Genomic DNA, 13706 nt, shown 5'->3' with positions numbered 1-13706 from the left:
AAAACTGCACAAGGAAATATGAGGCTTGGAGGGCTTGAGGAAGATATATTCTATGTCTATTGAGTCTATGAGCAGTATTTTTTTGAGTGCAAAGAGATGAGGATAGCTTGAGAGCTAATTATTTTTGTAACTTGAACAAGATTTCCTATTGTATGATAATATAGAGTTGGGGTTTTAGGCTGGTGCTTTCCCAAGTGATATATCTTCTGTGTTATGGTTGATTACTTCTCATTCTCAGTTATATCTGTTCATGCTTGATGATGTTCATATCTGTTCAAGTTTCCGTAAAGCTTATGGTAGAAGTAGATCAAGTATTATGGTTTAGGACATTTCATATATCAGGTTGATCTACAAGTGAAATTTCTACATGGTATTAGAGCAAAAGTGATCAGGGAAGAACAATATATAAGTAGGAGAAGTATGAAGTTTGCTTTCTAAATATTTAATTAAGTTCTTATCACATCTATTTCACTGATGACATTAAGTGGTTTAAGACTTGAATACGCCCTTGATGGCAGTTCGAATTATATAGCCTGGAAGGAACTCATGAAGGCAGTACTGGAAGATAATGGTGTCAAGGACTTCATTGATCAAGAAGTCCAAACGCCCACTGATGCTACTCAACTGGCGGAATGGGAAAAGTGTGTGGCTAGAGCAAGGAGAATCCTCCTGGAGGGAGTTTGGGATCACATTGTCTTGACCCTTCGTGGGAAGGAAATTCTGTTTTTGATGTGGAAAAAATTGAAAGATCTTTATCAGAATAGCAGCAATCAGAGGAACCCGACACTGAAGGAAAAACTTCACAAGATCAAGTGCGAAAAGGGCAACACAATCTCTATGTTGCTGAACAAGCTCACCACCTGCAGGGATGAGCTTGCAAGTGTAGGGGTCGTGACTACTGATGACGACATGGTGAATCTAGCACTCCTCAATCTTCCAAAGAGCTAGCATAGCTACCAAGACTCTGTTAATGGAAGAGAGAAACTGCTAGATTGGGAACGACTTCAGTCGGATCTGATGCAGGAGGAGATAAGGTGGAGCACCAGGGATGGATCTCCATCGAAACAAGATGATGAAGAAAATATAGCTTTAGCAAGTAAAGCTAAGAAAGGGAAATTGAAGGCGTTCGAATCCAAATATTCTCATGGTAGGAAGAAGGTTGACAAGTCGAAGGTGCCATACTTTCATTGTCATGAAGTGGGCCATTATGCTATGAATTATCGACAGAAGAAATCCAAGAAGGGTTCCTCAAAGGGGTCTTATGGTGATGCACTAGCTTCACAAGTTGAGATGGATTTCTCGCTTATTGCATGCATGGTTTCATCGATGATGGGATGTGTTTGGTACCTGGACAGTGAAGCTACTTTCCACATGTCGAGTGACAAGAATCTGTTCAGTACATTGGAGGAGAAGGATCTCCAGATGCAGATAGAGATGGGCGATGATGGAAAATACTACGTCTCATGTGAAGGTACAGTTGTGTTTCAGAGGGAGCATGGAGCTCCTCTCACCCTATCTATTGTTAAATATGTACCAGTTTTGAAAAAGAATCTTGTGTCTGTTGCTATGCTAGAAGATAAAGGCTATGATTAGTCTTTAGTAAAGGGAAAGTGTTCCTGAGGCAGATCGGCGCTAGACAGACCAAGTGAATAGCGATTCGAGTAAAGAAGCTCTACAAGTTGGAGGTAGATGAGTGTGTTGCACTGAGTTCCAAAGCATAGGTGGTGCAAAGCCAAGATGTTAGCGAGTTGTGGCATAGAATACTGGGCCACTTGCATCACAAGGCCTTGAAGATCATGCAGCAAATTTCTACCAGCTTACGCAAGGGAAAACTAGAGCAAACAGATACATGCAAAGGATGCACCCTGGGTAAGTATGCGAAAGCTTCCTTTCAGGATCGGGATAGTAGAGCTGGAGCAATCCTAGAGCGAGTTCACTCAGATGTATGTGGACCATTCTCTATAGCCTCCACCACTAGGCAAAGCTACTATGTTATTTTCATTGATGGTTTTTCTCGTAGATGTTGGATCTACTTTATGCAAAAGAAGGATCAAACCTTCTTGAGGTTTTGTGAGTTTAAAGCCTCGACAGAGAAAGAATCTAGGAAGAAAGTAAAAGCCTTGCTTAGCGACAATGGTGGAGAGTATATCTCGCAGTAGTTTAAAGTCTTCTGTGTAGCAGAAGGGATTAAATAGGAACTGATAGCACCTCATAACCCACAACAGAATGGGGTGGCTGAAAGGAAGAACAGATCTATTGTGGCAGTAGCTCAAGCGATGTTGCATGACCAAGGCATACCACTTCATCTGTGGGCTTAGGCATCCAATACAGTAGTGTACCTTCAGAACAGAAGTCCTCGTCGTGTTTTGGGGATGAAGACAACTATGGAGGCTTTTTCGGGGAAGTGACCAGATGTGAGTCACTTCCGCATCTTTGGATCACGAGTTTCATGTCATGTGACCAGAGATGCTTGGAAGAAGCTAGAGCCAACAGCTGAGTTGGGGATACTTGTGGGGTACACAGATACACCTCACAATTATCGTGTGTTTCTACCTGCCAATGAGAGAACCGTAGTGCATAGGGATTTGAAGTTCGACAAGCAGAGAGCCATGCGATTGTCACTTGAGATGGAGCTCAAGTTGCATGGCAATGAGGGACTTTTAGTTCCAAAGGAGGAGGAGCCTCCTGATGATGTGGATCAGCCACATGCAGAGGATCCAGTAGAGGAGACCACCGCTCCTGGAGAGTCTTATAGAGACACATGAAAACGCTCGTGGGAAGCTGATAGATTCATGCAGGATGTAAGAGAAAATGTGGGGCAACCATCCTCTCATCGCAGACAGAGGAGATCTCTTGAGAGATACACTAGCGACATGGCCCTTGTTGTGGAGTGTGTAGTGACCGGACCTTCTTCTTTTCGAGAGGCAGTGTAGTAACCAGTCTGGGTTGATGCAATGGTAGAAGATTATGATTCTATCATGTGGAACACTGTGTGGGATGTTGTCCCTAGACCTGCAGACAAGTCAGTGGTTAGATCCCGATGGCTTTACAAGGTAAAGCATGTAGCTAATTGTAGTGTTGAGAAACACAAGGCAAGGTTTGTTGCCTGAGGTTTCTCACACGTAGAGGGATCACATGCAGCCATACCTCTAGGTAGGAGGTGGGGCAATGTGGAGTGATCGTCCAAAGGAGGAGGGGTAGGATCCTTGAGGTACCTAACCTCTTTGATTCAACTTTGCTATGGGAGCCCCAATGAGGAGTAGTAGGACTGACTGACTGGGTAGAGACAGATGCAGATAGAGTGGCAGAGAGAGCTACAGTGCAGGAGTCCCAGGACTGTGTAGAGCTAGGAGCCTGCAACAGTGCGAGATGCATGGAGTGTTGCAGCAACTCAGAGTTCAGAGAGGGAGCACTTGTCAGCAGCAGGTAGAGCTTCAACATCAGAGTATGTATCTAGTCCAACAGAGAGGTCAGTGGGAAGTTTTTTTGTTCCAAGAGTTGCTCAAGCAACCACACTTGGTAGAAGTGTTACATGCAGAATGTTCCAAAGTTTACAATATCGGGTTCAAGAGGAAGCCTTTCTTGTTGAGAGGGGGCATTGAAAAGTGTGCAACAAGAATGCTAAAAATTGAAGTGCTAAAAATAGCACTACTATAAATAACATTTTGGGTACCAGTGGTGGACTGGGCGACAGGGAATGAAAAATGGAAGTGCTGAAAATAGAAGTTCTATTTTTGGCAGTTCAGGATGGATTCTTATTTTAGTTGGTCCCTGGACTAAACATAGGAAGTAAAATTCGAATTTGATATCAACAACAGTTTGGAAATTAATTAATTCATTCATCTTGAGTTAATTAGTTAAGGAAAATCAAACTTGAGTCTATGTGGGGACATGCAATAGTTTCTCCATTAATTGAGGAACTTAACCTTCAGTTAAAGAGATAAGGATGAGTTGTAATATTGAGTTGTAATCAGTTGAATTAGTTCAAATTAGTCAAGTCCAGTTATATTAATTTAACTGTTTGTTAAATTAATGAGAGTTCAGTTAGTTAATGCTTGCATGCATGTAACTATTATAATTTAGATAACTGAGTATTCACTCATGGATAACTCATGCATGTCAGTTCAGTCAGAGACCTAGTTGAGATCAGATGGAGGGACAATGTAGTATCAGTTGCTAGGATATTCCTTGGTGAATATTCCTTGCATGCAGAAGGAATATTATTCCTTATGGATTGCACAGTTGGACCTGAGGTTACAGTGAGTGTGATGAGGCAAATTCACACATGTGATATCATTGGACCCCAATCAAAACTACACAAGGAAATATGAGGCTTTGAGGGCTTGAAGAAGGTATATTCTATGTCTATTGAGTCTGTGAGCAGTATTGTTTTGAGTGCAGAGAGATCAGGATAGCTTGAGAGCTAATTATTTTTGTAACTTGAGCAAGATTTCCGCTTGTATGATAATACAGAGATGGGGTTTTAGGTTGGTGCTTTCCTCAGTGATATATCTTTTGTGTTATGGTTGATTACTTCTCATTCTCAGTTATAACTATTCATGCTTGATGATGCTCATATATGTTTAAGCTTCCACAAAGTTTATGGTAGAAGTAGATCAAGTATTATGGTTTAGGACATTGCATATATCATGTTGATCTACAAGTGAAATTTTTTACACCATTGAGATTTACCACCATATTTTTTAGCAACATGCCCAAACTTCTTTTGTTCTTGTTGTCAAATTTGAAGACCCAAAAAGCTATCCATAACGCCGCACTCTAATTGTTTTTTTTTAAGATTCGGGTAACATCTCTCAAGGTTGAGAATACAAAAAAAAAAGTGATTCAAACACTCTCAACATTTGATTTCTTCAAAATTTTCCCACTGAATATCATAGAGATTTTTTTTTATCTCCATTGAATAACATCCTCTGTAGACAATTCCGTCAATAATAGCTACAAATAGTAAAGTGCAAAGGACATGTAGAGTAGTCTAAAAAGGCCACAAACTTGCCCAGAAAATAGTGGAAGCTCCACCATGATTTTTGCCAAAATCCAACATAAATTGTCGGAAATATCAGTTACAACTATTAGGATTCATTATTTTGTGTCCCGGGAGATTTTGATGGTGTTGAATCCATTTAAGCCATCAAAAACATTATTCAAACGCTTTTATGATCAACTATTTTGTAAAAAAATCATTAGATTCTGGAAAAAAATAACTTCCCAAGTAAATTTGTAAGCTATATTCAACTACTCTCTATGAGAAATGAACTTTAAAACTAGTCCCACTACTTTGTAAAATCAAACCAAATCTGATTTATGAATAACCGACACAATATTTCTCATAAAATTTGACACACATTTACAATGCATTGCAAACCTTATTTCGCACAGACACATTTTATTTTAAACTCTTTGTTTTTTAAAATTGCAAAAATTATTTAATTATCAAAATTTAAAACTAATAAAACTATCAATAATACCAAAAATTGGAAAAATTACCTTCTTTAATGAATCGGCTTCACAACTACTCCCCACTACTTTGTAAAACTGAACCAAATTTTGATTTATGAATAACCTAACACACTCAAATCTTGTAGTATCTTAAAGAAAAGCAAAGGTTACAAAACATTGTAGAATATTATAGAGAAAATATTGATGAACCAAAAACTCACGTCATTTCCAAAAGAGAACAAGAATATTGGTTTAGAAGCTTGTTGTATTGTAAAACTTTTGTATCCCTGCACTGTTACTACCGTCCAAGCTCAGATTTATCGATGACATTTTATGTAAGGCAACATAAGCTTAGACAATAATAAAAGTTATTAAATGAAATTTGCAAGCACCAAAATCTACATGGCCCATTGTTTTGTCTATCACTGTAAATAATCTTTTCCCCCTTACTATACTAGCTATTTCAAAAAATTGTTGTCTCGTTTCCCTAGAAATCACCACCTACGACTATTTTGTGTCTGAAACATGCTACAAAGCTAAAACCGCCATCCAGATTTTTCATCATCTTGATGTCTATCCTCTGATCAATAGAAAATATAGTTGTAGATAGATACAAGTCATCTCAACATTCAATTCACCAACTACACATCTGGTCACACATTCAACAAACCACATAAGCATGAAAACATTAAATCTAGAAACATGATTTATGTACACTTTGAACATAAAAAACAATGCATATATGTGAAACAACAAAGCAAGTGCATCTATGCAAAACCACATCTAGACTCGACAATTCCCATTCTGTCAATCGTCGACATTTGAAATTGATATTAATAAATGTGGATCCCATATGTCGTGGGAAGCAAGCAGTTTTTCTCCGCACACGCTACCTCCAAACATCACTATCCATTTTGTTTAAAATACTTTCAAGCTTTCATTATATGCACTTCTGCATCCTGTATAAACTATTAATACTAAAACTAATATCAAAATTCATCACAATTAAAAGACCCCTCTGCACTTTGCTCATTCCACACAAATTTTGCACATTCATTTGTTCTCCGATAACCTGTGCACACACACAACTATCTCAAAACAACATCATTTTCACAACTACTTCCACACTCAATAACACCTTCAGTCATTGACATTCGAAATTGATATTAATTAATGATTATAAGTTGTGAAATACTTCCCTAAATAAGACTTAAAAAAGATATTTATATATTTATTATCTTAGAAAACTTTGTACCAAACGCTTCCGTAACATCCACACACACAAAATAACATACACACAACTTTGTACACACAACTACTTGTCCACTCAATAATGCCCTTAATTGACATTCAAAGCTTTGCACAGGAAACCTCCAAACATCTAACTTTGAAACTCATATTAATTAATGATTATATGTTGCAAAATACGTCCCTAAATAACAATTAAAAAAGATATTTGTGAATTTATTATCTTAGTGAAGTTTGAACAAAACTTTAGCATAACATCGAGAGACACACAACAACCTCCACATAACTTCGTCTGCACAACTACTTCTGCACTCAATAATGCCCTTAATTGAAATTTGAAACTATGTACACAATACCTCTAAACAACTAGATTCATGGAGCCACCTTCAAACAACTACATTTGTAGTTTCGAAAAATGTTGTTAAATAATAATTAGAAAATACAAAGCCTTTTGCACATTCATTTTACTACACAACACTTTTTCTCCATAGGAATTGAAATCTCAATTTTTTAGCACCCTTGTCTATGCAAAATACCTCGAATCTTCGGCACATACCTTTTCCTCTGTATAGTAAACGTTCGACATAACAACCCCAATAATCACTATGTAAAGGACCTCATCTCTCTCGCACAAGCAAACATAATAATATTAATTAGACTTTTTTCAGCCCTACCTCCACCCCCGTGAGACATATGCAAAAAAACTTGTAACTGCATGAATTCCTGCACAAGTAAAAAGAGAATTAAGATAATATTTCCTTGCACGCACCTCAGGGGCTAGCTTCGCACAACCACCTCCTTACATCTACTTCTATAGTTTCAAAAGACATTCCTAAACAATAATTTAAAAATACAAATCCTTCCACACATTTGTTACACAATTTATTTAGCATCCTCATCCATGTGAAAGACCTGGGTTGTCCCATAGATACACTTCCGCACAATGAAACCGTACCAATTACCGCATCGTCATCTATCTGAAAGATCGAGGTTCTACCAGAGATACTATTCCACAGAACGAAACTGTACCTATTACCGCATCATTCATCATTATCACATGACATGCTATGTAAAGGAACCGAACTCTCCTACACATAATAATATTAATTCAACATTTGGTCAGACCCGCACCCTCACCTCCCCTCGCCGCCCCCCCCCCCCCCCCCTGAGCCTATTTACACAAGATGCATCCTCATCAATTTTCACATCATTGAACAAAGCACTAACAAAACAATGGCATCAATTCTGGCATGATTGAGAAAAGGGCTAACATAAGAGTGACAATTTGAGATAACTAACCAATCCAATGGCCATTCACAAAATTACTTTTATTTTAATTTTAAAATAAATTGTTAGGCATTGAAAAAACCTAAATATAAAAAGCTCTCCACTAGGTAAATTATGTCCAAACAAAGACCAATCGAAAATTAGAAATAACATTTAGTGAAAAATCAAAAATTACTTTCTAAATTCACCTAAAACTAGAAATATTAAGCATTTTTTGGAAATTTTAGTTAAAATTGCAAAAACACAACCAAATAATGCATAGTCAATGGAACTTGATAATGAAGAAAATGTTGTAGTCCGAACAAAAAGAGAAAGACTTATAAAACCAAAAAAAAATGCTATAGTCCTAGAAAAGAGAAAGACTTATATTAAATTTCGTTTTATAGTAATTTTGTTCTTCAATTTTAGATTTCATCAAATTGTTTTTATTTCCTTGATAGCATCCGATATAGATCATTTCTTAAATTCATTTTATTTATTAGAATTTTGGAAATGGTAACCTGATTTATTAAAAAATAAAGCGTTTGACATAATTTTTTTTCCTTTTAGAAAATTTTAGTATTATAGTATTATATGTAAACTATGTATATTTTTATTATCATTCAATTTCATTGCAGACCATTCATGTAGTATTGTTTTCCATTTTCCTTTTTCGGATATTGGAAATTCTCCGGAGAAAGGAATTGTCTAGCTTTCATCGCCTCTCAAAGCAGAGAGGGAAGAGTTAGATATTGCACATTGTTTGGGAAAGCTTTTACTGAAAACATATTTTTAGATATTCGAGATTGTTTGGAAAGGTTTTTTAAAATATATTTTAGATATTCGAGATTGTTGGGAAAGGTTTTTTGAAAATATATTTTTAGATATTGGAGATTGTTTGGGAAAGTCTTTTTTTAAATATATTTTTAGATATTGGAGATTGTTTGGGATTTATTGTAGATTGTTTGGGAAAGTTTTTTTTTAAATATATTTTTAGATATTGGAGATTGTTTGGGAAAGAAATCGGTTTTCTCTTTAGTTTGTAGGAAAGATTTAGAGAAAAGTGAGGTTATTGGGGTGGCACAATATTTGACGCCAAGACTTCATGTGAGACTTCATTTCCACCTCCGTTGCCAATTAAGCTATCCCAAATAGACTATATAATTTATTTAAAATAATAATAAATTTAATTGTTTTTAAATACCTTTGAAATTGAGAAATTAACTAAATGATATATAACAATTATATAAATACATTTTTATAATTTAAATTAGTAAATTATGAACCAACCTGTAACTTAATTTACATTCTGAATTATTATATAAATAGATATAATACTTTTAGTTTGTATTTTAATATATTTTTATTTAAAAAACTGTTATAAATTATCATATAATTAGATATAATATTTTTAATTTGTATTTTAATATATTTTTATTTTAAAATAGGTTATATTAAAATAAAAAAACATTTTTAAAATAAAATTTAATATATATTAATTTAAGTTAACTAATTATTTTATTAATATGTAATTTTTAATTCAAAAAGCTAATTTATTCATACTATAAATCATAAAATGACATGTAGCTTTTAGCACACTAATCACATTAAATATAAATCTTTAACTTATTACCTTTTATATCAATAACCCTAATATACTTAAACGGAAAGGTTTTCAACAACTCTATCTTTTATTTCAATAACCCTAACATGCTTAAAGAGAAAGGTTTTCAACAACGTTGGTGCTCAAGGTATATATATATATATATATATGACGTGTGGAATCTGTAACGGTGTTTTCAACAAGTTTGTTGCTCATGGCGGATGCGGATATATAGATATAAAAGATTATTTAAATGAATTTAAAATTTTTATTTTTATTTTGATAATTGCACCACCTCTAAGCACAACCCAAGGGTAAGTCAAGTATTCAACCTATGACGCATAGCGGCACAAACATCCTCGCCCATAGAAGATAAATTTAAAGTTTTATATAATTTTTATAACATATTTTGTAATAAATATAAATTTTATGGATAATGATAATGGTGATATGGCTAATATCTATTAATGTTAAACTAATTTTATTAAACCCAAAAAAATGGCGTTAATTGAATTTCTAAAATTTTAAAAAAATAATAATCATAGTTCTCAAAAGTTAAAAAGAAATAGAAATCACCAAAATTCTAATTTTAATATGGTTATAGATTAACGAACAATTATTTTCATTTTTAATTATTCTAGGATAAATAAGGTGACAAATTCATTAGATGATTATCACTAGGTGTTATGAGCTCATGCTAATTGTTATACATGGAAATCTACAATACTTGAATTATCTAGCAGTGGTATGTAATGGGACATGTTTTGGCTCTTACCAAATGTCTCTGAGTCTTGGGTTGTGAACGTATTTCTTTAAGTGTTCCAAGATGATGAGCTCTTAGCCAAGCAAAAATAATTTTAGGACTTACACCATGGTCACCTTTAAATATATAATTATCTCATATCTATAATGTTAATCATAGCTGATCAATTTAATATAAGTTGGTAAAAATATTAATTTTTTTCGCATGGAAATTTAATTTCAAAATTTAATTCCTACATATAAAATATTAAATTATTAATGAATATAAATTATTATGTAAAGTTACCTAAAAATAAACACATATAAATACGGTTTTTTCCAAATAGTTAAGAAGAGAAAAGTATTATCGAAACACATTGAAAGGAAGTGGTCCAATTGTTTCCTGTCACGAATTAATCACTTTATTAATTATTTCAAGAAAATGCATAGTTATAAATATGATATGGTTTGTAAGTTTTATAGGATGTAAACAGCGATACATAATAACACTTTTTGACCAAACTCTGATAGAACATGGAAAGGTCTCTTCATATTGCAGCCATGACTCCAGGACATCCAAAGATGCAAATACGATTTGGGAATGTGCAACTGAAATAAAATCAAAGCACAAAAGCACACATAGGGATGGTTTTAGCAGGTTTTTTCAGTTATCTCTAAGTGCAATGTAATCTGCAAGGCCCAACAAAGGTGCGGCCTTCCTTCGATCGAAACAAGATAGCTCCTCCTTACCTCTCTTCAACAATTCAACAGTAAACTCCTTTGCTTTCTCCAAACCCATCAGCTTCGGATAAGTGGCCTTATCACTAACCAAATCCTTTCCTGCCGTCTTCCCAATTTCTTCTGACGATTTTGTGACATCGAGTATGTCATCTACAACCTGGAATAGAAGCCCCACGCAACGGGTAAACCTTCGAATTCTCTCGATTTCATCCTCCGAAGCGCCACCGATAATCGCCCCACAGACAGCCGAGCACTCCAATAGCACTCCAGTCTTATGAATATGAATCCACTCCAGAGTGTGAAGGTCAACAGAAGCATCCCGCTCGCTCGCAAGATCTACACTCTGGCCACCCACAATCCCTTGAGAACCGATTGCTCTACCCAATTCAGATACCACCCTCAAAATCCGATCACTACCCACTGTTTTGCTTGTGGACACTGCAATGTGCTCAAAGGCAAATGAAAGAAGTGCATCTCCTGCAAGAAGAGCAGCGCCTTCCCCGAAGACCTTATGGTTTGTAGGTTTACCTCTGCGCAAATCATCATTGTCCATGCAAGGCAAGTCATCATGAATCAAAGACATTGTGTGGATCATCTCCATTGCACACGCAGTTGGCATGGCCAGCTCCTCGCTCCCTCCAAGAAGTTCACAAGTTGCAATGCAGAGAACAGGGCGAACACGTTTCCCCCCTGCAAGAAGAGAATACCTCATGGATTCATGTATTTTCTCGTGATGAGTCAGTGGGATGGCCTTATTCAATGCCTCATTCACTGCCAGTGCCTTGGAAAGCATGTATTTGTTGAAATCAAATTCAACGACGTTATCCGCTTGATCAGCCATATTAGCCAACTGGACGGCTGTATTTGAGGATGTAGCTGATGATACCAAATGCCTATACGAAGACGACTCTTTCTTTGAAGGGCCACGGAGGACCAGATGGTTGCCATTAGGAGTCCCCGGTGACGTTGAAACTCCATGAATAAGAGTTGAAACTCTCTTCAGATTACGTTCCTGAGAGACAATATTCAAAAAATAGAGGCCATGGCAGCTAACTGCCATACCACTGTAAGCCATGACGTTGTTATATTTGTGCTAGTCTTCAGTAGTGCTGTCTCCTAGAGAGAAAACTGGAGATTCAAAACGGGTAACTAAATGCAACTTTGATGGTAACAGAAAAATAAAAGCATATGAAAATAAAGAAGTTGTTAGTAGGAAATTTGAACTTTATGTAACTCCAACTACTAACAAGATCTTGCTCAGTGTGTATGATATATATTAGGGACTAGAATGATCATAATGCTACAGTGAAAATACTCAAACCTTCCTGGACTCTAAGATGGGATGTCAGTTCCCCGTCTAGAAAACCATGAAGAACTTTGTTGTGTCCTTATTCGGATCGCGCCGATTTTCATTTAAGGAGAGCCTGGAATAGAATACCCATCAGAAACGACAAAGGCTATAGATGCGGTTTCATGAAACGATACGCCAGGAATTTTCGGGGTGAGAAATTGTTGCCCATGCTTTTGGGTCGGTGACTGAAAATACAAACACGTGTGGGAAAAAGTTTGGAGAGACCGTGCAAAATGTGCAGAGAGCGTGAGCACATTGTAAAATCACAATAATACACGTGGCCGAAAAATTCGTAGTGAGAAAGTATTGCCCGTCCTTTAGGGTTAGTCGTAATGCACCTAATCGATGGAGTGTTTTTAATAATATTTTTTTTTTAACAAAAGAGATAAATAATTTATAATAAAAAAATTCTAATCTCCTCGATAAAGTTATCTGTATTATTCTTTTCATCTTAAGATGATGATGATGCCTTTTGAGACTAATATAGTTTATTGGATCTTAAGAAAGAAGCTTTAGTTGAGATTATTTAAGATTTAATTTTGGTGATAAAAAATAAGGGAAAGAAGCATTACCAGGTAGTTAAGATGATGATGATGATGTTTATTGAGACGAACATGGTCTATTGGACCTTAAGAAAGAAACCTTAGTTGAGATTATTTAAGATTTAATTTTGGTGATAAAAAATAAGGGAAAGAAGCATTATGAGGTAGTTTTCATGACTCAAAAGTCGAGGTTGGTAGTGGGGAAAATGTTATGGAAATGAGAATGAATGCGAGTAAGGGGCGGATCATTTAAGGGAAAGTGCTTTTCGTCTTCGACTTGCTTAGTATTCCAAGGGAGGCTTATTCTTTAGTCCCAAGGAATCTTGGGAATAGAGGAATAGACCGACATCCAGTTTTACTCTGGAGCTCATGAGAATTAGTTGTCATACTTGCAATATTCAATTGCTTAAGAGAAAGTGCTTTTCATCTTCGACTTTCTAGTCTTCAGAATAGACCAACATCCAGTTTCACTCTTGAGCTCGTGAGAATTAGTTATCATACTTGGAATATTCATTGGCTTCTTATTATATATAGATAAGTAATTTATAATAAAAGAATTTCAATTCCATGCATAAAGTAAGAGAAGCTGTATGTTTACTTTTCGAGAATGAGTAAGATGTATTATTCCTTCTTTTCTTTCAATGGAGATGAATATCCAATATATATATAGAGATAGAGAGACAAAGAGAGACATAGAGAATTTTTCCAATATGAGTAAATGTGTAATACATTTTTAACTATCCATGCTAACTTTATA

At 35.6% G+C, this 13706-nt stretch overlaps 1 pseudogene; it reads right to left on the bottom strand.

The window, feature by feature from the left end:
* Window positions 1-10979: 10979 nt before the first annotated feature.
* Window positions 10980-12293, bottom strand: LOC149246802 (geranylgeranyl pyrophosphate synthase 7, chloroplastic pseudogene; annotated as a pseudogene).
* Window positions 12294-13706: the final 1413 nt, after the last annotated feature.

Source organism: Pinus tabuliformis, chromosome 7 (assembly GCF_031772625.1).
Source record: "Pinus tabuliformis cultivar Carrire ecotype Pingquan chromosome 7, CPIR1, whole genome shotgun sequence".
Lineage (NCBI taxonomy): Eukaryota > Viridiplantae > Streptophyta > Pinopsida > Pinales > Pinaceae > Pinus > Pinus tabuliformis.
This window is presented reverse-complemented; position numbering and strand designations above follow the sequence as displayed.